Source organism: Nycticebus coucang, chromosome 15 (assembly GCF_027406575.1).
Source record: "Nycticebus coucang isolate mNycCou1 chromosome 15, mNycCou1.pri, whole genome shotgun sequence".
NCBI classification, from domain to species: domain Eukaryota; kingdom Metazoa; phylum Chordata; class Mammalia; order Primates; family Lorisidae; genus Nycticebus; species Nycticebus coucang.
In genome coordinates this window covers 53462944-53488116 of record NC_069794.1, presented here as the reverse complement: position 1 = coordinate 53488116, position 25173 = coordinate 53462944, and positions in this window count along the sequence as shown.

Below are 25173 nucleotides of genomic sequence, written 5' to 3'. Positions count from 1 at the left end.
GAATTTTTGAGTCTATGTTCATGAGTGAGATTGGTCTGAAATTCTCCTTTTTGTTTGGGTCTTTTCCTGGTTTTGGTATCAGGGTGATGTTTGCTTCATAGAAAGTGTTGGGGAAGATTCCTTCTTCCTCAATTTTTTGGAATAATTTCTGCAGTACAGGAATAAGCTCTTCCTTGAAGGTTTGATAGAATTCTGGAGTGAAGCCATCTGGACTAGGACATTTTTTGGTTGGAAGCTTTTTTATTGTTTCTTTGATCTCAGTTCTTGAAATTGGTCTGTTCAGGAGCTCTATTTCTTCCTGGCTGAGTCTAGGGAGAGGGTGTGATTCCAAATATTGATCCATTTCTTTCACATTGTCAAATTTCTGGGCATAGAGTTTCTGGTAGTATTCAGAGATGATCTCTTGTATCTCTGTGGGATCGGTTGTTATTTCCCCTTTATCATTTCTGATTGAGGTTACTAGAGATTTTACTTTTCTATTCCTCGTTAGTCTGGCCAATGGTTTATCTATTTTATTTATTTTTTCAAAAAACCAACTCCTTGTTTCATTAATTTTCTGAATGATTCTTTTGTTTTCAATTTCATTGATCTCTGATTTGATTTTGGATATTTCTTTTCTTCTACTGAGTTTAGGCTTGGATTGTTCTTCTTTTTCCAATTCCATAAGATCTCTTGTGAGATTGTTGATGTGCTCTCTTTCTGTTTTTCAAATGTAGGCATCTAAAGCGATGAATTTTCCTCTCAAAACTGCTTTTGCAGTATCCCACAGTTTTTGGTAGCTTGTGTCTTCATTGTTGTTATGCTCAAGGAAGTTAATGATTTACTGTTTTATTTCTTCCTTTACCCATCTGTTATTCAACAGAAGATTGTTTAGTTTCCATGCCTTTGGGTGGGGTAGAGACTCCACCCAAAGGCAACTCTCATTTTTGTGAGAGTTGAGTTCCACCTTTAGTGCCTTATGGTCTGAGAAGATACAAGGCAAAATTTCAATTCTTTTGATTCTGTTGATATTTGTTTTGTGTCCCAGGATATGATCAATTTTGGAGAATGTTCCATGGGGTGATGAGAAGAATGTATATTCTTTATCTTTGGGATGGAGTGTTCTATATGCGTCTATCAAGCACAGTTGTTCTAGGGTCTCATTTAAGTCTCTTATATCCTTGCTTAATTTCTGTTTAGAGGATCTGTCCAGCTCTGTAAGAGGAGTGTTAAGGTCCCCTGTTATATGGTATTATCAGATATCATATTGCTCAGACTGGTAAGGTCTGTTTCAAGAATCTGGGAGCATTTAAATTGGGTGCATAGATATTTAGAATTGAAATGTCTTCTTGTTGTATTTTTCCCTTGACTAATATAAAGTGACCATCTTTGTCTTTTTTGACTTTAGTTGCTTTAAATCCACATTTATCTGAAAATAAGATTGCAACTCCTCTTTTCTTCTGAATTCCATTTGCCTGAAAAATTGTCTTCCAACCCTTGACTCAGAGCTTTAATTTGTCTTTTGAAGCCAGGTGTGTTTCTTGCAGACAGCAAATGGATGGCTTGTGTTTTTTAATCCAGTCAACTAATCTATGTCTCTTCAGTGGGGAATTCAAGCCATTAACATTTATTGAGATAATTGATAAGTGTGGTAGTATTCTATTCGTCTTATTTTGTGAGAGTCCATTGCTTAGTTTTATCTTTTGCATCAGTGTGGAGGTTTGGTTCTGTCCTTTAATTTCTGAGTTCTTACTTTGCTGCTGATCCATTGTGGTGGTCAGTGTGCAGAACAGGTTGAAGTATTCCTGTAGACCTGGTCTTGTTGTGGTGAATTTCCTCAATGTTTGTCTATCTGTAAAGGATTTGATTTCTCTGTCAGTTTTGAAGCTTAGCTTAGCAGGGTACAGAATTCTGGGCTGGAAAGTGTTCTGTTTAAGTAGATTAAAGGTAGATGACCATTGTCTTCTTGCTTGAAAGTTTCATTAGTGAAGTCTGCGGTCACTCTGATGGATTTGCCCCTGTAGGTCAACTGGCGCTTACTCCTGGCAGCTTGCAGAATCTTTTCTTTTGTCTTGACTTTGGACAGGTTCATCACAATGTGTCTTGGAGAGGCTCGGTTAGAGTTGAGGCGACCTGGGGTCCGATATCCCTCTGAAAGCAGTGTGTCAGAATCTTTGGTGATATTTGGGAAATTTTCTTTTATAATATTCTCTAGTATGGCTTCCATTCCTCTGGGGCATTCTTCTTCCCCTTCTGGAATTCCTATAACTCGTATGTTGGAACGCTTCATAAAGTCCCATAATTCTGACAGTGAACGTTCTGCTTTCTCTCTCTTCTTTTCTGCCTCTTTTACTATCTGAGTTATCTCAAAAACTTTGTCTTCTACCTCTGAAATTCTTTCTTCTGCATGGTCTAACCTGTTGCTGATACTTTCCATTGCATCTTTAAGTTCCCTGATTGACTGTTTCATTTCCTTCAGCTCTGCTATATTCTTTTTATATTCTTCATATCGTTCATCTCTGATTTGATTCTGTTTTTGGATTTCCTTTTGGTTATTTTCCACTTTATTAGCAGTTTCCTTCATTGTTTCCATCATTTCTTTCATTGTTTTCAACATGTGTATTCTAAATTCCCTTTCTGTCATTCCTAACATTTCTTTACAGGTGGAATCACATGCAGTAGGTACCTCATGGTCCCTTGTTGGGGTTGTTGTAGACTGGTTCTTCATGTTGCCTGGAGTTTTCTGCTGATTCTTCCTCATGGGTGATTTCTTTTATCTGTTTCCTTGCCCTAATTTTCCTTTTACTTCCTCTTGCTCTTTAAGTTCTCGTGCCTGTGGACTAAGGGTTACAGGACCAGAAGGGTGAGAAGTTTTAAGAGCAAAAAAGGGATGAAAGAAAGGAGGACTGAGTGATAAGAAAAAAAAAAAGAAAAATAGAGAAAGGAGAGGGGGTGGGTAAAAGGAATATTGACAAAAAGAAGAGAGGCACAGAAAGAGGGAGACAGAGCAATACAGGTGTACAGTAGGGTACTTTGATACAACCTTAGAAGAAAACCACCTTCTGGGTGTGCCCAGTTGTGTGGTTCCCTTGAGGTCAGCAGCTCTTTGCTAACCTGATCAGACACAGTACCCCACCTCCACCAAGTAGAGAGGAAAGACAAAAATGCTATAAATCAAACCAAAACAAGCAAACAGATAACTTTACGGGATAAAATTGGCTGGAAAAACCAAATAATAGCGGTAGAAACACTAACAAAAATGAAGTTCTAATTATTGAAATAGGCAGCAATGGGAAATTATAATTAAACTAGAAAAATTGAGAAAGAAAAAGGATCTGTATGGAAAAGGTTGAACTTAAAAAAAAAACAACAATCCACAACATCAAAATAAACAAAAAACAACCAAACCAAAAAAAAAAAAAAAAAAAAAAACACAACCAATAACAAAGCAGTTATGTATATGTTATTGAATATTGTCTGGGCAACATGTGGTCTTCTGGGGTATGAGATGTTAATCACAGTTCTGATACAACTGGAGGCTGCTAGTTTCTCAAACCCCAGCAGGTAGACATCCTAAATCTCTCTTCAGCCCACTTAAAAGGCACTTTGAACTTGTTCACTTACTGAGCAGAAGCTTTCTCAGGGAAGTGCTTGTCACTGGAATCACTGCTGAAGTGGCTATCCACTTACCCTATGTGTCAAAACTGGTCTCCCTCTGCCCCCAAGGGTTAGGGCTCCAAGGTGGCTCAGACCCGCCCTTAGGCTACTTGGTCGCTGGGTTACCAGCTCCCACCCAATTCCAGCTCTGCGACCCTGAGGGCGGAGCTTGCCAGGGCAGATCGCTCACAATGTCTGCCTGTGACCCAGAGCCAAACACTATTAGCTCCGTCTGGCTCAGCGGCTCAGACTGGGGCCCTAGACAAAGGCCAAAGTTCTCCGCACTCCCGCTCAGGCTCTCCCCAAGGCAGTTCAGCTGAGTGCCAAGTCCAAAGACACCAAAACAGTTCACAGGTAAGGCCTTTCTGGTTTGCAGTCTCGCTGCTACTGAACTTACAGTTGCGGGCGGGTTTAGATGGATTGAACACACGCGACCACTTGCCGGTTTTCCACTGTTTTAGTCCTCCTCTTGGGGTCCAGAAGTCTCTCGCTGACTCCCTGTATCCTCTCAGGGGTGATGATAGGCAGATCCCACCAGCCAGAGATGCCTGGAGTCCTATATCCCCAGACTCATGGTGCCCAGATGCAAGGAAGCTGTTACTCGGCTGACATCTTGCTCCACCTCCTGAGTTTAGCATTTCAATTGATACCAAGAGAAACCTACATATTTTGTGTAGGTTCCTAGGATTTAATAAATTGCTTTATTTGATGCATTTGTATAATTAGAAACAAAATAACAAAGAAAAGCCTTCTCACTAGGGTACCTTCAGTCAAAGACTTATATTCAAATTCCAATTTTCATTTATCTTTATATAAATTTAGTTTAGAAAGAAATGGATTTATACAAATTTAGTTTAGAAAGAAATGGATTATTCAAATTAAGGAAAACTAAAACCTTTGATACATTAGCTTTGAAAGATAAAGACACATTTATAATCATATAATACAAAAATGACCACTAAGAATTACAATTTAAGAGGAGAAACTTTTAATAAGCTAAGCAGAAAGTTAATGTCTACTCTAATCACTCAGGTACGATTTGATATCAAAATACCCAAAGTAAAATTTTGTTTTCTGTATTTTACAACTATGTTAGTAGATTCAGAAAAAAAAATAAATTTTTATATGGGTTCAGCTGAGAACAGTTGCCCCTTGAAACATTTCCTTGAAGAAACCTGTCTGTTCGTCTTTGGTTGTCTTTACAATTTTTTTGTGTGTATATGTTCTGGAGTTTTAGATGAGTTTATTTTACTGACCCTGTTTGAGATTTCTTGGACTTTTATTGAACATGTGGTTTGATTAAATATGTGCTTTATTGATTGTGGTGATTTATGTCAGTTTTGGAGCATTTTCATTCAATCTTATTTAAATTACTTCTGTTCCTATTTCCTCCCCTTCTACGTCTTTATATTTTGTAAGATGTTCCACTTTATCTTTCAGAATTTTATTTATTTATTTATTTATTTAGACAGAGACACACTTTGTTGGCCTTGGTAGAGTGCTGTGGCATCATAGTTCACAGCAACCTCAAACTCTTGGGCTCAAACGATTCTCTTACTTCAGCCTCCCAAGTAGCCAGGACTACAGGTGACCCACCACAACGCCCAGCTATTTTTAGAGACAAGGTCTCACTCTGGCTCAGGCTGGTCTCAATCTTTCAGAATTTTAAACAGTTCTATTTTCTATCTCATTGTTTCTCTATATTGTATTCTGAATAGTTGCTTCTGACATACTTTCTAGTTCATTAATTCTTTACTCAGCAAAGTCTAATCTGTAGTCAAATAAATCAAATGCTCATATCAGTTAATTTTTATTCCAATTTCTAGAAGTATATGTGTATTATTTTTCAAATCTGCTAAATTTATTAATATTTGTCAATAATTCATTTTAGCAGCTATGAACAAAGTGACGTTATAGATCTTGAAATCCACACATTTTGCAACCATATAAAATGAGATAATTCTTCATCCTTCAAACACTTAATAAATGTGTTATTTTTAAGCTGCTTGTCCAGATCCTATGTGAGGTCGTCATTTATTTCTTATCCAGATGTTCTGTTGAACTATTCCAATTCAGTCATGCCTCTTGCTAGCCTGTGATAATAGTTTCTAAACCTAGCTTTCTAGACCCAGAATTTCTGGTTATCACTTCGTGTTTTTTTCACCAAAACACCTAACATTAATATAAAAAAAATTATTAATAAATTCTCTATCTTTTCTCACACTTTCTTTTTTTTTTTTTCTATTTTGATGAGTGATCATACAACCTAGGGAGAATCTTTAACTGAATCCATGAATTTTCTTTAATTTCCTCAGCTCAATGAATTATTGTAGTATTCTTTTTAAGATATCTCAGGCACATTCTTCCTTTTTGTCCTCTTTGCTATTGCCTCATTTTAGGCTTTTAATTTCTCTGTTCATAATGTCTATAGCGCTAATCCCTCACTGGTCTCCCTAGTTCTATTTTACCTTCTACCAATCTTTTGTCTATTTTGCTTCTGGAAACAATCTTCCTGAAAATGAAATCGCTGCATGAATCTCTTGTTAGTCATTCACTAACAGTTTGCTCATTTCTTACGGAATAAATCTCAAATTTCTTTTCACATAACATAAATTCTTCAGGTTTTGATTTACTCTTTTTGATTCTATTGAATGTTCTGGCCTTTACCCCTTTCCCTTTTCCATCACACCAATGAAATATGGTAAAAACATTACAATTTTCTACTTTTCAGAAAATCACAAAACTTTATATTTTGCTGGGAATATCTACCTTCTTGGCATTTCCTTATTTATTTATTTTTTCAGAACCCAGTTCAAACTTTCATGCCTATTTGAGGACTTGATTACCACACAAATTTACTCATTTCCCCTATCTTCATTTATACATTCTGTACACTTTCCATAATTTTACTTAACACTCAGTACTAATACTATAAGTCTTTACAGATAAATTTATTCTTAAGGAGTGAAGCCATATTTCATTTCCTCATAATTCTAGAACTTATTACATTGTCTAATATATTTTAGGTGATCAACAAGTATTTTGAATATATGTGTAGTCTCATGCTTTGGAGGTTTTTCTTCTTACTGTAAATGCTATCTCTATCAGATGTTCACCCTCTGCAAGAAGTATAAGTCTTAAGTTAGGCTATAAATATATTCAATTAATTTTTTTTCTAACTAATTCATACATGTGTCTCTGATCTCTGGAAGTAGAAGACAAGATGGGAGTGGCAGGTATGCTAATAGACCAACCACTACTCTCATTTACTACAATACATCATCCTCTTTTGGAGAAATGACAATTTGTTATTATTTGGAAAATGATAATAAATAATGTGACCAAATTTTTAAGCTAAAATTTAATTGATATCGTTCTAATTTAAAATAATATTTTCAATTAAGCTAATATTGAAAATTTTCTTAAGACCAATTTATCCATGATAAATCACCACAAATGACTAATGAGCATGAGATGTGATAACATTTTATCTCTGTTCCTTTGACTTGCTGTGTTAGTTATTTTTCTATTTCTGTGTAACATATTAACACAGATTTAGAAACTTAAATCAGCACATACTTATTTTCTCACCATTTCTATGGGCCAAAACCCAGCATGGTTTACTGAGTCTGTTCATTGTCTCACCAGGTGGAAACCACAATCTCAGGAGACACCATGATCTCACTTGTGGCTTGTGGACCTCTTCCATGCTCATTGGTTTGTTATCAAAATTCAGTACCCTGTCATGGTAGGGCTGAGATGGTTGATTCTCATTTTTCATTAACCACCTTCTGGAATTCTCAGATACTACCACAGAACATTCCTTGCAACATGGCCCTCTCCACTGTCTTCAGTTTGCTCCTGTAAGACTAGCAGAAAATCTCTGCTACTACTTCTTGACTTTGTTAAGGGCTTATTAACTCATCTTATTACATTCATATCTACTGCCATACTCAAAGGGAAAGAATTACTGAAGGTGTGTACACAAGAAATATAAATCTCAGAATCTATCACACTTGCTAAATGGTATTGTGTAAATACTTGCAGCCTTAATTTTCAAAATTAAAACATGCAAATATAAAGAATGGTCCTATATAGTGTGTAAGTATAAAATCCATCCAAATCTTAAAATTGGTTATATTGGAAAACACATAAGTATATTCCTCTCTATTTTAGAATTATTTTTTCTTCCAAAAAGCTCAATGTGTAATTTGCCCTCCGTCACGAAGGACATTTGTTGAACTAAACCAGTCAACCCAAAGAACAGACCTCTTTTAAATGAGTAACATATAAGATATACATTTGGGGACCAAAATTATTGCTCCATTAGTGATGAGGACAAAGGAAAAAGTAATAACATTTTGGTATTTTGAAATACAATGCACAATGATAAAAATAAGTTTAAATATAGTATTGTATTCAATTGTCAAGTGATCAGACATCGACTATTACAATCTGTCTGGTTTGACTATTCTGAAATGAATAAAAGAGAAAAATAACTTACAGGGTATGTATAGAAATCAGCAAAGTCAGGCTATTCAATTTTGATCTGTCATGTGAAAAGTATATGATATACTAACTTCTTGACAGGATCTGTCACCTGTAGGATAAAGCCATTCTTGTTTATGGAACTTGTATGCACTCTCTGGAACTCATGATGTCTGTCAAGTCAAATATGAGTAAAGGTAGAATACAGAAGGGTTTAATTTATCACAGAACCATTTTAATCTTGATTATAAAAGAATACAAAAGCTATCATATTTTCTTGTAAAGATACAACTGGGAGGTTTTCTCTGTTTTTCATTAGACTCCTTATGTTGTCAAGAATCTATTCAACTGCTTTTATTAAACCAGCGTAAGAGGTGACTAAGTGTACTTCCATTTTTGTGATTCATTTTATAATTAAATAAAATTCTTTTTTATTTAAACATGTTTTTCATAGATGATATACTTACCAGTATATTTGTCAGTTTCAAACTTAATTTAAGGAACTAATGAGAAGGGAAGAAAAATTCTTTTTTCTTCTGAGATATTTACCAGTTGAATGTTCTTGTACTTATGTAAAACAATAACCATTGTTTCAGAATAATAATAGTTACTTTATAGAGTTTATGTTTAAGCGTAAAATGATCTTTCTGAACACAAGAATATTTTGAAGTTAGTTAACTTTGTCAATCTGTTGTACAGCAGAGGTGTGTATATTTCTGATTTTCTGTTTCTGGTACCAGCAAGTTAGAATATTAGGATTACATCTCCCCCTAAAGAAAGTAATAACTTCAGGATGAAATATATTATTGAATTTCTTAAGAATACTTCAAATTAACAAGTTAATAAGGAAACATCACAAGGAAAAGAAAACTCAGAGAAACAAATGTATTCCAAATCCACTTTTGCCTTCAGGGTGTTTGAGAGTTTCAGGAAATTTAAATTTGCCACTGGTAAGGGTCATCAGATGTGAAGCACAAGACAACTGAAAGTAGTGAATAAAAAAAACAAAGCAAGCCAAGCTGTTGCCACAGTGTGCTGGAATCTTAAAGAATAATACTTTGGGGACAATACTGAGAAATAGAGTATCTCTCTCTCCTACAGAATTTTACTTTGACAATCTAGGAAATCTGAGACTATGAAATTGGTTTGCATATTTTTAGTAGATACAAGTGCCTATATATTCTGAAAGAAAAAAAAAAGAAACCTCAACCTAGGCCTCAAATTATTGCAATAGATAATATGTCAAGTTTTATGTTCATCACATAGTTAATGATAATCGGACACAAAGGAAATAACACTGGGACACTGTGAGTGAGAACTGCAGAAGAAATAAAGAGTAAATAAAAACAGATCATTAAAGGCTTCTTCAATTATTCTATGTAACAAACATGGATAATAAAAAAAACTATGTCTAAGGAAATGCTTATAAAACATCAACAAGCTTGATGATAACTACAAGGAAGATAAAACTATAAGAAGACTCAGAACATTTAAGATAGAAATATCAGCATTCTCAGAGTGAAACTTGTGATAACTGAAAGACTGTAAGAAACAGCTAAAGAAAAAATTAGTAAATGGAACGATGGAATAAAAAAATTATCAGGACCAAGAAAGGAAAATACATAAAGAGATTATTCACCAAGTAATAACAGTGCCATCTATCCAAGACACTTCTCAAATTAGTTAAGAGACAAGATTTTCTTCCCTGCAGTCTTCCAGGATCATAATTCTGTGATCTCAGTGATGGCGACTAAAGAAAGTTACTTAAGTTTTTGTGCCTTAGTTTTCTTATGTATATAATTTATTTCTTAGATGTATTTCTCAAAAGCCTCTTTAATATCAAAAGTCCTATAACATTCGATACTTTTATGTGAATGCTGTTAACATATTTTCAGAAGAAAATTGGGGTTTGATCTCTATAATGAAGCAAATAAAGGAAAAATTATTATCACTACTGGAATAACAAAATTTTCTAGTGGGAATCAACGACTAAATCTTATAATTCCCTTTTTAAAAGACAGAAAAACAAGCTTTATACAAATTTTCTAGTGGACTATAATAGGAACAGTGAAAAGGATTTGTTTGATCATTGAAGAGAGTTAAAAGAGGACTTGGATCTTTTTTCTTTAATACTGGATTTATTTTTTTCTCTGTTGCTAGGCCTATAAAAGCTAAAGGAACAAAGTAGAGATGAGGTTGGATTCCATTTCAATTCAATTCTGAAAATATTCTGTAATAAATAAATTGATGTGAATATGAAAGTCGAAAGAAGTCAATACTATTAACTCATGGAAAGCATAATTATAATCAGGTCAATTCTCACTCAGGAGTATCATTTATTTTGCCACATAAAAGAAATGTAAGACAATTAACAGATTCCAAATTAGCTTGATGGGGGAAAACTTACAATAGAGCAATCCATTACTTGCTAATGAAGTTACATTCCATAAAGGAGTTCCTCCAAGGAATTTCCTTTTGAAATAATATTAATGTACAGTTTAATAGAGGTGAGCATTGATTGCTTATCTCAATTGCAAATTTAGCAAGTTCCCCAGAGGAAAAAGCACACAGATTGTTTGACTGAATTGTTGTGGGTGGTTTAAAATCACAATGAAAGGCAATATATAAATAGAAACCATGTGGGTTCTTTATTTTGCTTGTAAGGAATGCTACTGGTTTATTTTTATATAAAAAGTCAATGAAATCAGAATTTACATTTTGCTTCTAAATTGACAATGAAGAAGGTTAATTAAATAATCAGCTTGTCATATTTATTAGTTATATATTGCTCATTTTAACCCAGTCACGAAATATGAATGCTGACTCCATGGCAGAAAATACTTGATAAAGAGAAATAAATGAGAAAAATGATATAAAAGAATGTGGGTTATTGGCTCTATGTATGCATATGAATTTAGAACAATCAATAAAGATTTAGTTACAATACGTATAACACAGCTAGATTCCTTAAAAAAAAAAAAAAAACAGGAAAACATATACTATCTCTAACTCTAGACACTTACCAATGAAGCTGATGATATAGTTATTTCAAATCCATAATAGCCTATCACTTATTCATACATATGGTAAACAAATTCTAGTACATACTTGATTCTGAAATAAGAAATAATTCTTGACTTCAAGAAATTTACTGTATAATGAGGAAGATAGAACATTAGCATGTAAACAAATAACTTTAGAATGACACATGTATTCTCTGAAGAAATTACATAGAGTTCAGTGATAGATATGAATAGCTGGGGGGTTCTGATTAGCTGGAGAGGGAAATGCACTGCATTTAAGAAGCGGCATAGCTTAAAAAGTGACAACTGTGTAATAAATCCAAATAATGACTTCCAGGCAACGCAAATGGCTTGGGCTGAGGTGGGAAAGGACTTGGTATACTTAAAGGCTGAAAAGAAACCAGTGTGATTGGAACACAGAATATTAGATTTAGAGTTGTTTAAAAAGTGGTCGAAAATGTACATGCAGCCAGGGTTTTCAGGGCATGTGTGGGACTTAGATATTTAAGTCAGTGGAAGAGCTTTGTGAGGTATGACAAGGTCTGATTATGGCTTAAAGAAAAAGAAAAAAAGATGACCAGGACCACTTTATGTTTTAAAGATTATTAGCAGTTGAAATTGTGGAGGGCAATAGTGGAAAAGAGGAAATCAGTAACAATTCAGCCAAGATGTGGCCTGAAATATCATAGCAGCCCTGAAGAGGAAGACAAGGAGATGAATATGAGATTCATTTTGATGGTGGCATTAACAGCACTTCCTGGTATTTTTCATGGAGGTGGATAGAGGAGCAAGATAATAAAGCCCTCCAGAGGTTTTTGCTTGAGAAGCTGTGTGAATGATGGCGTCATTTACTGAGATAAGAAATACATTTAAGTTTCTTTGGGTAAGGAAAGACTGTCATGTGGACTATGGATATGTTACTTTTGCCATTTGTATACACAAGAAAGTTGGCATTAAAATTGGCAGAAAAGAGATCCAGTGAGAAATTTAGGAGTCATTAGCAGCCATAGGAAGACCATGTGGGGAGAAAAGTCCAATGGGTCAAATACCAAGCTGTGGAGGCTCCAATATGAAGCTGTCAGGAAGGTTATTGGAAAGGTTATTAGAAAACCCAAGATAAGATCCATGTTCTTGAAGCTACAAGAGGAGAAAGTTTCCAGAAGAATAGAACACTAAGCTGTGATAAATGCTGCGGAGAAGTCAAATGAGAACAGAAAATGATTACAGAATTTGACAAAAGTAGAGCTTCTAGGGATAAGGACAAAAAACATTTTAATGTACTAAAGGAGAAAGAAGTTAAGCTGTAGAGCAGTAAATGGAAGTGAGAGAGTACAGCCTGTGCAGCTAGTTCTTTCTGAAAGTTTATCTATATAGGGGAGCCTAGAAATGGAGCAGTAACTGGAAAAAATTATGGAGAAGAAGAATTTTTTTTTTTTTTTTGGAGAATATGAAGTATCAAGAATATGAAGCATCAGTATTTTATGCTGTTATAAATATTCAATGAGAGAAGAAGAAAATGATGGTTGAAGAGTGGCGGGAATGGAGTAAGCTATGGGAGAAATAGCTTAAGATAGTAAACAAAACGGTATTTAAAATAAATGTTATGGAACAAGAAGGAGGCACAAACTTTGAATTTAATATAAGGGAAGAGGAATAAAACAAATGCACACTTATGTAGGTTAGAAGTTAAGTATGAATTTTAGGGAATTGTAAATGGATAATTTCTTTATTCCCAATGCGTTGGAGGCAAGTTTATCATCTGAAAGTGACTAATCAGATAGGTGGTTGAAGAACACTAAGGTGTTTGAGAAGAAAAGATAATACATGAAATTATTGTTTTAGGACAGTATATAGCTTTCCACAGAAAGTTTTTTGAATTGCCATAAAATGTTGGGTCCTCTTTACATCTGACATCATAAATTTAACTTACATCTTCACTTTATGTCAACCTAACTGGTTGTGGGACTTTCCTTTTCACCTGTTCATGCTTGCTTTAGAAAAGACCTTGTTAATTCCTTGTAATACTGAGGTTCTTCCAGCTGAGCAGGACAGAAGATGAGTGGACTGGGGGTTAAATATTTTGCAAAAGAGCATTTATTTTTAAGGGTCATGAAATTTAAACTGGATGTAAGAGAAGACAGAGGTATTGTTAGTGAGACAATGGGTTTGATATCTTGGAGATAATGGTGGAGATCTACTTCAAAGGTGAGCAGGAAGAGGAAAAGATTGGCACAAGTGACTGGTATTTGAAATCTTGGTATTAGACATTTTGGAATTGATAAGGTGGGGAGTGTATGATGGAGAAGGAGAGGACAGGCGCCTAGACATATGTACGGGTAAAGAAACAGGTAAGATGTATTTCTGGGAATAATAATAGGAAGTGCAGTAGAATTATAGTCTAAGTCTTCAGTTAGCATTGGAACTGATTAGAAGTTTGAGAAATGATAGTAATATTGAGCATCCTCAATTTTAGTTTTCAGGTATATAATTTAATATCTCTAACAGTGTGTTTTAACTGATACTTATTTGGTTGATTTTAGATAGGGCTGTTTGGCTTCCTGCTGAGGGAAGAAGATGTTGTTGTTCTTAGTTACAGTGAATATAGTTTACCTTGTTTAAAATCTCTCCAAGGTCTCAGAACAGTTTTGTTTCACTAGTGCACCCCAGTAGGCCTTAAAGTGGTTGAATATTGAAATATACCCCAAAGTCCAGCAGCTGTATTAGGTACTAGGTAGATGTGAGTGGGTGTACGACGGATGCCGTCAGGCTATTTTGTACCAGTCTGGGTCAGACTGACCTGGGCTATTGTGGGAAGGAATGAGGCTGATTAAGACCTTGCAGGTGGGTTGTTTTCAAGAGCTTGCAGATGGGGTATTTTGAAGTTTCCTAGACACTTCAAGATGCAGTTGATTCTTCTCAAAGTTGTGTATAAAACCCAGAAGATTGTATATGAAGCCAGCACATTGTACCCCTTGATTGCACTAATGTACACAGCTATGATTTAACAATAAAAAATAATAATAATAAAAATAAAATAAAATAAATAAAAATAAAACCCAGAGGCCATGCTTTCCACAGTGCTGGTAGTGACTAGGACAAGGCCTAACTTGCTCAGCAGATTGTTAATATACTCTCTATCTTTTTTTTTTTTTTTTTTACTGAAACCTTACTTGTTTTCTTCAACTATTTTGGCAACTGCCTCAAGGCACCATGCCACTTTAACTGCTGCGCTGCTTCCCAGGTCTGGGGGTGGGGGAGGAGGAGGTCAGAGAGGGTGAGATGGGGGTGGGGGGGTGTCCTGTGAACACTCCTCCCACATCTGCTGGCACAGAGAGCTTCCAGCACTGTGCTCTAGCACAACACGTGATGTGTAGGCACATGCTGCGTGGTCTAACTAGCTGTGACACTTAAGTTTACTTAAATATACCCTGGTAATAACTTTATTCTAAGTTTCTTGACAGGTCACTGTTCCATTATCAAACAACATATTTTAAATCCTCAGTTTTAAATACCATTCACTATAAAATATCTCTTGATTCTTTCCAGGGTTTTTCAACCTGTGACCCACGGGCTACATTTTGACTTTGTGAGGACTTTTTTGGCTTCTCTGTTAGTGTTGAATGTCGTGAACCTTTTTTTGCTAATCAGCTTTCAGCAGTGTTTGTGTATTTAATATGTGTCCCAAGATAACTTATGTTTTTCCAATGTGCAGCAGAAAAGAAAAAAAATGTTGCATACCCTTGCTCATTATGATTAGCCTTTAGCATCCCTACTCTTCTGCTCACCTGTTTTTCTTTGCCTTTTGTCCTGTCATGTGTAGATCCTACTTTTATTAAGATCATAATATAATATCAATATATCACTAATACAGCATGAAATACTATCCACACAAATCAATGGTCAAAATAGAAAACATTATCTAGTAATTCCTATGGGCCACACTATCCCATATCATGAGAATGATTGGAAAATTACTTATAATTATATTTTTCCCACTTATTTTGGCTAAAGAAGAAAAGGGGATTTGTCTGACTGACTGGTTCTCTATAACATGTTCTCCAGCTGGCATTGGCAAATAGCTTGGTGAGCTAGTTATTACAAAGGGGAAAATTCACTTTGAAAGTTTGCACAGACTATAATTGAGTGAGAAAATGAAATTCAACAATTGCTAGGAAGCCATTCCAATTTTTGTGAAGTCCATCACTCTCCATTCAAATGTGGCCTTTTCTTGGTAGTACATGTATTTTGTTCTTGGATAATGACTTTTTTGGTGCAGTTTCATTCCTCGCCCTGTCTTCTCATCATGTCATCATGTATTTCTCTACTCTCAACAATACTAGATAGACTCTTCAGTCTACTTCTTTCCCAAAGGAAGTGTTATTCAAACTTGCAAAAACAATGATATGGAGAATAACCAGTCTTTCCACCCGCCAGCTAAGACATAAAGGGTACAAACAGAGCTATGTATTTTTGAATTTCACTAGCTTTGTTCCAACCCTTGTACTCCTATTGACCATTTGTCTGAGCTAATTGTAATTATGAATCATGTGTAATTGATTTCCTGCATTTCTCAATCGTATACACATATGCATATTATAGATATGAGATAAGTGTTAGACATGCACACACATATATATGAATATGTCACCATGTATGTGTATATTCCTAAATACCATATAGCATGTTTTTATGTACTAATATGTTTTAAGAGCATCTGTCTGTGCTATATTTTGTTTCAGATCATTCATTTCTGCAGCTGCACAGTATTTTATTCTATGAATTTACCAGAACTTATTTATTCATTCCAAAGTTGAAGTGTGTTTAAGAATTTTCTCTCTCTCTTTTTTTCTCTTTTAAATAATGTTGCAACAGATATTTATGTATGTGGATTTTGAGTCTCAGGAAGGTTCTCATATATATTATTACTATGTTATATATATGAGACTGATTGTTGAGCCATAGCCATATCTTTGATTTTACTAGATACTGCCAAATTACTTACCAAATTGATTTCAACAATTTATATTCTCACCAACCAACTTATTATTGCTACAAATTTTTGCAAGCAGCTGAAGCTGTCAGACATATAAAATCTTCTGAAACGGCTGAATTAGAAATATTTTTGTTGCTCGATTTGCATACGCATGATTTGCAGCATTATTTGAGTTTCCTTTTGCACAAATGTCTTTTTAATATGTAGTCAGATTTCTAGCGAATTCAGTCATTTTTAATTGACTTGTTAAGCAAAATACATAAGAATAAGTATATATTTGATTTTTATACATTCCCAATATACGACTTTTTTTGCACTTACTTAAAGCAGATTTTTGATGGGGAGAAGTTTTTTAAATATAGTTTTTAATATGTAATGCAATTTCTTGAAGGGTTTATGCTTTTTTCTATGTTTCTTAAGGAATCTCCCACTTTGAAGTTAAAAATTTTTCATTGATTTTCTTTTAAAAGTTAAACAATTTTTCATTTCACACTGAATCCCCTAGTATAGATTTTTTGTGACTGAAAGAAATAAGAGCATAATTTTATTTGCTTTTAGAAGATTAATGAGTTAATTCTGACAGCGCTACTTGTTGACCGTTTCCCCAGTGAATTTTACTGTTGCTGTTCTCCGCATGGTCCCGTCTGGTTTTATGGCTATCTTGATTGGCTGCAGAGCTTTCATTGTGAACTTTCTTTTTTATTCCTTGGAATCAGATCCACATCTTTCAGTTTCTTCCTAACAAAGCAAGGGAGAGAAATGAAATATTTTAATCTTTGTATGGCCAAGTCCTACTATCAAGGCAGATCTTGAAAACTATATCTCAGACACGTAGTGGTACGAACTTTGATTCTCGAGGAATATTGCCAAGATTTGTATCCTGGCTCTTCTGCTTACTACCTATGTGGTGATCATGCTAGTCTTCATATTGGGTCCGTGGAAAGCTTAGAATGGGTATGAGAACATAAATAGTTCAAAGGAATTAATTTTTATATTGTCAAACTATGTGTGTATACACACATATACACACACATGCGTATGTATACACACTTACCACAAACATATACACACATAGATACATGTATACACATACCACACATATGTGCACTTTTCCAAAATTTATCTGACCTTGTTTAACCAAGCTTTTGTTCTTCCTCCCTACTTATCTCTTCACAATCACCTTTCTACTGTTTTACCAAAGAAGTATACACCTCAAACTCATCCTCCATCTAGTAACAGTGTACAATCTACTATTCATGGGTAAAATCATTCAGGCAACTAACCACTGGACAATTCACAATATTGTTCATAGGCAATTCTAACAACTGAGTAGTGAAGACTTCTGCAAAATGGGAGCTAAACATTTTGCACATGTAAATTTGAAAATATGCTTTCAACTTAATGGAAAGATGACTTGATCCAGTCATCAGTGGAAAGATCATTAGATGTTAGATTGATATCTGATATTTAGCAAATAATACGGTAAGGGGTCTGGTTCCTAGTTAAAAATCTATGTGAGATTGTTTCATGCCTGACAATATGCGATGCCAAAGGCTTTATCTGGCAGGTTTAGAAGAGAAAGCTGCCCTCCCCACATGAGACTTGTGTCACAGCCAGTGCATTTGCATTGCAATCTCTGAAGGGAACAGCAATCAAGACTCAGGCTCGCCAGGCTGGTCATGTTCCATGTATAATTGAATTTGCTTCTGAAGCCTTGTGCTCTTGTACTTCCCGACACTGCTGAGGCCTCTATGTGGAAGAAGAGTGAAAACCTTAAGGACATCTTTATCCATTCTGTCTCAGTACTAGAGACCTTTCTAATCCTCATCTTCTCCTGTAGCTCTACCTTCTTCCATCCCCAGAGCCGATAAAAATGCCAGAGTCTGTCATTTGGGGTTCCCTCAAGAGTGAGGCAATCCCCACATCTGTATTCATCTACCTGACCTTTTTACAGGCGCACTGGTCCCTGGGAGAGACGGAGCCAGCACTTTCCCTCGTTTGAAGCTCTTCCTACCATCATTACTGTAGGTGATTGAAGCCATAACTCTTTCTTTCTTTGGCTTGTTACTCTAATGGCTACTCCAACATCCAGCCTTTCAGTTCTCTTTCTCTCATTTTGGCTGCCACTTAAGAGTTAACAAACGTGAATAGCATTGATGTAACAAAGTTCTTATTTCCTTAATGGTTAAAGTGAACACATTCTCTCTAAGTTGGAATCTATGAATAAAACAAAAAACTAACATGTCTTAGAATTATTGAGCATAAATTATTTTTCTTTCTATATACAATATACTTATATACAAAATAATCGAGACAAAGAAAACATATTCATTTCATTAATAAATGTATGAAGTAATTAAACATCTTATTTTTTATGCTTAATAATGATTTGTTAAAAGTTGTAATGTATTTTGGTTATTTGCAAAAATTTGAAGTATAAAGGAGAAACAAATTTAACACATAGAGCCTATTAGCATGTTACGTTATATGTGTGTGTGTGTTACACATATAAATACACACACACACATAAATATGTGTATGTATTTTTCTTCAGTGCAGTGTGAAAGGGGAGCTTAAAAGACTTTCATAAATAAAATTATCCTATGTTAAGGTATAACCCTTTGTGGAGAGTAAAATGGAAATCTGAATACAAAGAGAAGAGAAAATTGATGTAAAACTCCCATTTATTGATGATGTTTTTTGCCAGTAAGTTTTAAATTGGATGATGATTATATCAACATGGTTCTGTGGTAATATTGAACATATATCATTGAATGATGTAAAAATACTTCAAAATATCTACAATTTTAGATAGAAATAGAATAGAAATAACCTTTCCATCCATATTTAAATACCAAATATGTTTTAGATGTCAAGCTAAATATGATGTAAAGTACATTGCCTTTGAAAATTATTTGAGGGGTACATGATCAAAATATTTGCTTACCACTTATCAAAGAAATTATAATATTTTGTTACACATGAGAAACAGCCAAGGGGGGGAAAAATCAACTTATCTAGGTACAGTCTCTTTGGGAAAATAAAGCTTACCAAAATAAGACAAAATCTTTGATGGCCTCTTAAACAGATATTCAGGAGGAGTTACAAAATTATATTGGAGACCTAGAGAAAAAAATTAAACATACAACTTCTCAGGAATCTTTTTCAAAATTGCTCAGAGCAAAAGTACAAACTTGTACACTTTAGAAGATTAATCCCCTCAGGGTTATCCCACAATACACTGATCCCTCAGAAGAGTTTACTGTAGAAATAATGGATAGAGCATACATAGGGTACTCTCTTTGTCAGTCAAGGTTCTGGCAGGAAACAGATGGTAAATTCAAACAGGTAACTGAAGAGAATTTAATGAAGGGCTCTTTACCAAAGTGTAGCCAAGGTTAAAGGAGCAAGAAATGATGAAGTGCTAACGCAGATGGGAAGCCTTTGCAGCCAGAGTCTCTTCCAGACCCCACAGAGAGAATCACAGGTATAAAATAGAGGCTGCTTTTTGGCAGCTATGGCCTTAGGCAGAAAAGCACAGCCAAAGTCAAACTGAGATTGACAGGGAAAGAAACAAAGAAACCAATGCCCAGCATCTCTCTCCTTCTTCCTCTGATCACCTATCACTGTCTCTCTCATATTGGCTGAATGAAACTGAAAGCCAGTGGGAGAGGGATCCTGGTGAGGCAGCCTGGGAGAAATCTGACCCCCAGGTGATGGCAGGGAGGAGAAGCTGACAGTGGTAGGGGAAATAGAGACAATCCAATGCAGTTTTTAAAAATATTAGTGACTACTTTTAAGTTAATTCATAGTTTATCAAAAATGTAGTAAACTCTTGCATATTAATTCAAAAGTTAAACCCAATAGAATAGAGATACTATTCATTCAGACTTTATAATGAAATATATGAATGGACAAGATGATGGATAGATAATAGGTTTAAAATATGTACACTTGTCAGCGACTCCATTTAAATGTGTGAGGCTTTCTTTGCCCTATAGATAAATGCATTTGTTCACTCCGAAAAGTGACTGCAATAAGTGTCGCCCATATATTTTAAAATTTATTTAGTTAAGAATGACGTTCAGACATCTCAGGTAGCAAGAATAGTTGTCAGCATGAGAAAATAGCCTCCTAACCAGCACTGATCAATACAAATAGAGTCACACTCACTTAACGGTGGGAATATGTTCTGAGGAATGAGCCATTAGGCACTTAGCTATTGTGTGAGCATCGTGGAACGTACTTACACAAACCTGAATGGGCTAGCCCATTACACAAACCCTTACAGCATGTTACTGTATTGAATACTGTACACATCTGGAGCACAATGATTGATATTTGTGTATCCAAACATAGAAAATATACAGTAATAATACGATATTATAATCTTACAGGACCTCCATCATGTATACAGTCAGCTTTTTATGGAAATATTGTTATGCAGCTCATGCCTGTATCATAGAAGTCACATACCTCATAGGTAATTTTTAATTTTCCAGTAGCCACATTTAAGGAAGGATACATGTATAATGTTTTATTTAATACACTCTATAAAATGTTATCATTTCAATATACTGAATTAAAATTATCCATGAGATATTTTATGTTTCTTATTTTATATTATTTTTAAAAGTCAGTGTATTTATTTACACATATGCTACATTTCAAGTGATTAAGAGCTAGGCATGGGGATTCATGACCATTCTCGTCAGTTTAGTTCTAAAATTCAATTAAAAAGCCCTTGATGGAAACCAAGGGACACTTACTGGTAATAGTGTGAAGAGGCAACTGTATTTGAATAATCTTACTGAATGTATTTTTGTATTTCTACGCAGATAGGCAGGAAAATTATGCATGTGAATTTTATGAGGCTAAAAATCATGTGAATTAAACTCGTTTAAATCCAATAACTGTACCTATCACTTTCCCTCTCTCTGGCTCTCTCTCTTCTTCTAGCATAATTTTGATATCCACTTGGAAATTTAACCCTGGACTGGCAAGAACAATCCATGGCTGAATAGAATAATAAAAAAATTTGTGAATGGCACTTTGTTGAAATAGAATTCACATATTTAACATTTTAAATATACAATTAAGATTAAAGAACATTCACAAAACTATGCAACTATCACCACTGTCAAATTTGAGAACACTTACATGTTTCATTACATGCAAAATAGCAATCATTCCCCCATTTTTCCCTCATCTCAGCCTCTAGTAAACACATCTATTTTGTGTCTCTATGGATTTGCCTGTTATAGACATTGCGTCTAAATTGAATCATATGGCATACAGCTTTTTGTGTTTGAACTCTTAACATTTACTGTAATGATTTCAAGGTTCACAAATGTCGTAGCATATTTAAATACATCATTCACATTTTTCATGGGATAATATTTCATTATATTAATATATCCCACTTTCCTTATCCATTCATCAGTTGATAGACATTTGTGGAATTTTTACATTTTACATTTTGCAAATAATGCTTCTATGAACATTTATGAACAATTTTATGTCACCCTCTGTGTTTTATTCTCTTAGGTGTATATGAGAAATAGAACCACTAAGTCATAGTGTAAACCCATGTTAAACTTCTTGATTAACTGTCACTTTGTTTTCTAAGAAGTTGTACCATTTTACATTTTACCCATGGTTGCATTTTCATCATACTCTTGCCAATAATTTTCACCATCTAATTTTTTTTTTTTTTTTTGTAGAGACAGAGTCTCACTTTATGGCCCTCGGTAGAGTGCCGTGGCCTCACACAGCTCACAGCAACCTCCAACTCCTGGGCTTAAGCGATTCTCTTGCCTCAGCCTCCCAAGTAGCCACCATCTAATTTTTTAATAGTTCTCCTAGTAGGTAAGAAGTGGCATTTTATCATGGTTTTAGGTTACATTTCACTGAAAATTACTTATCTTAAGCATCTTTAAATGCGCTTATTGACCATTTTTATATCTTCTTTGGAGAAATGTTTACTCAACTACATTGGCCATTTTTAAAGTGGGTTATTTCATTTTTAATTGTTGGATTATAATAGTTTGCTTAAAAATAGAGTCTGAGGGTAGTATGTCAGCAGGTAAATGGTTTTCAAATATTCGACCCCATTCCGTACCATAAATTTCACTGTTTTGATGCTGATTCTGTGTCTTTACTGTTGTGAAGAAAGCTGTGGTAACCATCCAATTGCAAATGTCTCTTTGAATACTCATTTCCTTTGGATAGATACCTAGTAGTGGATTTTCTGGATTATATGGTAGTTCTATTTTTAGATTATTGAGAAATTTCCACACTGTTTTCCATAGTGGTGTTACTAATTTACACTTCCACTAATAGTACATGTGTTCCCTTTCCTCCACATGCTTGCCACCATTTGTTATTTGTGTCTTTTTAATAGTAGTCATTCTATTACTAAATAGAAATGTGGAGAGACAATATCTCATGAGGTTTTGATTTGCATTTCTCTAATCATTAGTGTGTTGAGCATTTTCTGTCTCTCTTTTCTTTTATTGATTGGCCTTTGATGTCATATGTAAAAAAAAAAGCTATTGCTTACTCCATATCACAGATTTATACTCGTGTTCTTTAAGGGTTTTATACTTTTGCTTTCCTACATTTAGGTCTTCCATACATTTTGAGTTAACATTTGTACATGATATGAGGTAGGGTCCTGATTCATTCCTTGAGCATGGATATCAGTCGTCCCAAAATCATTTGTTGAGTACTATTATTCTCCCATTTGATTATCTTAGACATACTTGTTGAAAATCAATTGACCATAACATAAGGCTTTATTTTCCTTTCTCTTTTTTTAAATTTCAAAATATTATAGGATACAATTTTTTTTTTGTTATATGCATCAATTTTGTTACACCTGAGTCAGGGTTATAAGTGTGCCCATCACCCAAGCAGTGTTCATTGTACTTATTAGGTACGTTTTCACCCACCCCCTCCTCTCACTTTTGCCTCATATCTGTAGCATTTTACTTCCCTCTGTGTACATGTGTACTCATTTGTTAGTTCCAATTTAATAGCATATACAGGTTGTGTTTGTTTTTCTATTCTTTAGATACTTCCTTTAGGATGATGGTCTCCAGTTGCATCTAAATTATTGCAGAAGGCATTAAGTCATCTTTCTTCATGGCTGAGTAATACTCCACAGTCATATCTAATTTTGTCCATTTGCTTGGAGACTTTGTCTTTATTTTCATTAATTTCCTGGGACTTTTTTTTTACTTCTCATTCCTGGTTTTCCACTTTCCATTCAAGTCCCTCCATTGTGTTTTCCATCCATAATCTGAATTCCATTTCTGTCATTCCACAATTTCTTGATAGTTGGAATGTTCTGCTGTAGCTCCATGGTAATCCTTTGAGGAAGTTGATCTGTTCTGGCTCTTCATGGTATCAGAGTATTTTTGCTGATTTCTCTCATGGGTGGTTTCTTCTTTTTTATTTCCTTACCTTACTTTCTTCTCTCTTTTCCTCCTTCCGCTTGTTCTGCTTTAACTCTTGGCTTTTTTGGTTAAAATTACTTTGTAGTCTGAAGTCCAAAATTTGCAGGATAGGAGGCTGGAGACCCAGTACAAACCTAATGTTTATTTATTTTATTAAATCACAGCTGTGTACATTGATATGATCTTGGGGCCTCATTCACTAGCTTCACAGACCGTTTGACACACTTTCATCACACTGGTTAACATAGCCTTCCTGGCATTCTCTCAGTTACTGTGCCAAGACACTTACATTCCACATTTACCAAGTTTCACACATACCCTTGTAAGATGCCAGGAGAAAGAAAACCATTACCTTCAAAGGGAAAAATATTAGAATGACTGCAGATCTCTCTTCTGAAAATTTTCAAACCTAATGTTTAATCCAACGTCCACACGTGCCTCACTGAGAACCAGTCATTGCATACTCTTTCTCCTCCCTCTCCAGTATTCCTTCTCTGTTGGGCTTATCTGGACATAGCACAGCATTTTACAGCTTTCTCCCTTTGCAATTCCTAGCACCTGCAGGTACAGGGTGACAAGGACTGTTACTGAGTAATCTCATTACTTTTAGAGATGGAACAGTGGAGAAGGACCCCTGACCAGTTTCTTTTTTTTTTTTTATGTATATCAAATTGATAAAATCCAAGTGATTTTGTATGATATATAGATAGATAGATGATTGATAGATCAGTAGATGTTTCACATGCATATATACAGTGAAGGGAACACAAAGTCTGACTCAGACAGAAGATTCTTCTATTTACATATAAGTAGAATTAATGTATGTGTAGAAAGGGTCTGACAATTAAGTTAGCAAATTTATCCTTAAAAAGGTACTACATACTTCATTGATGAATATCACCACAGTCACCTTTGGTACTGCCCCCATGAAGTTATGCACTGATGGCAACACCCAGCCCACCTTTCAAAATGGTTTTGGAAGGTTTTTTATGGAATGCTGTCACAGTTGTTACCATGTTACCCTTGATGTCCTGAATGATCAAATATAGCCCTCTCAGTATTTCCTGACTTGTGACCTCCTTTGGGACCATTTTTGCACATAACTTACTTGGTCTGCTATGCTTCCCACAGTCAGCCAAAGATTTTGACACATAATTTGGTGAATTTTTGCAATGTTTTTGTCAGTTCTGCTCGTTATTAACTGCCATGACCTTTCTTCAGCAGTGCCCTGATGCTTTCTCTCCCCTCAGAAAAATGTTTTATCCATTTATACACTGCTGTTTTCCTCATGGTATTATTTCCGCAAACATGGACCAATGTGTCCCTGATTTTTCTTCCACTGTTGCCAAGTTCAACAAGAAATTTAATGTTTATTTATTCCTCTAATGCAAACTCCAACATTCTCACAATGGCACACAAAAAAGCAACAGTAATGAACACCACTCAGTAAGACACTGCCACACATAGACCCAAACATAGATGTGAGACACTGATATATCAAGGTTATGAACCATTACCCAGTTGTTTGTACAGTGCTGCCAGCATAAGCACATGGTGGCAAGATTATGAACTA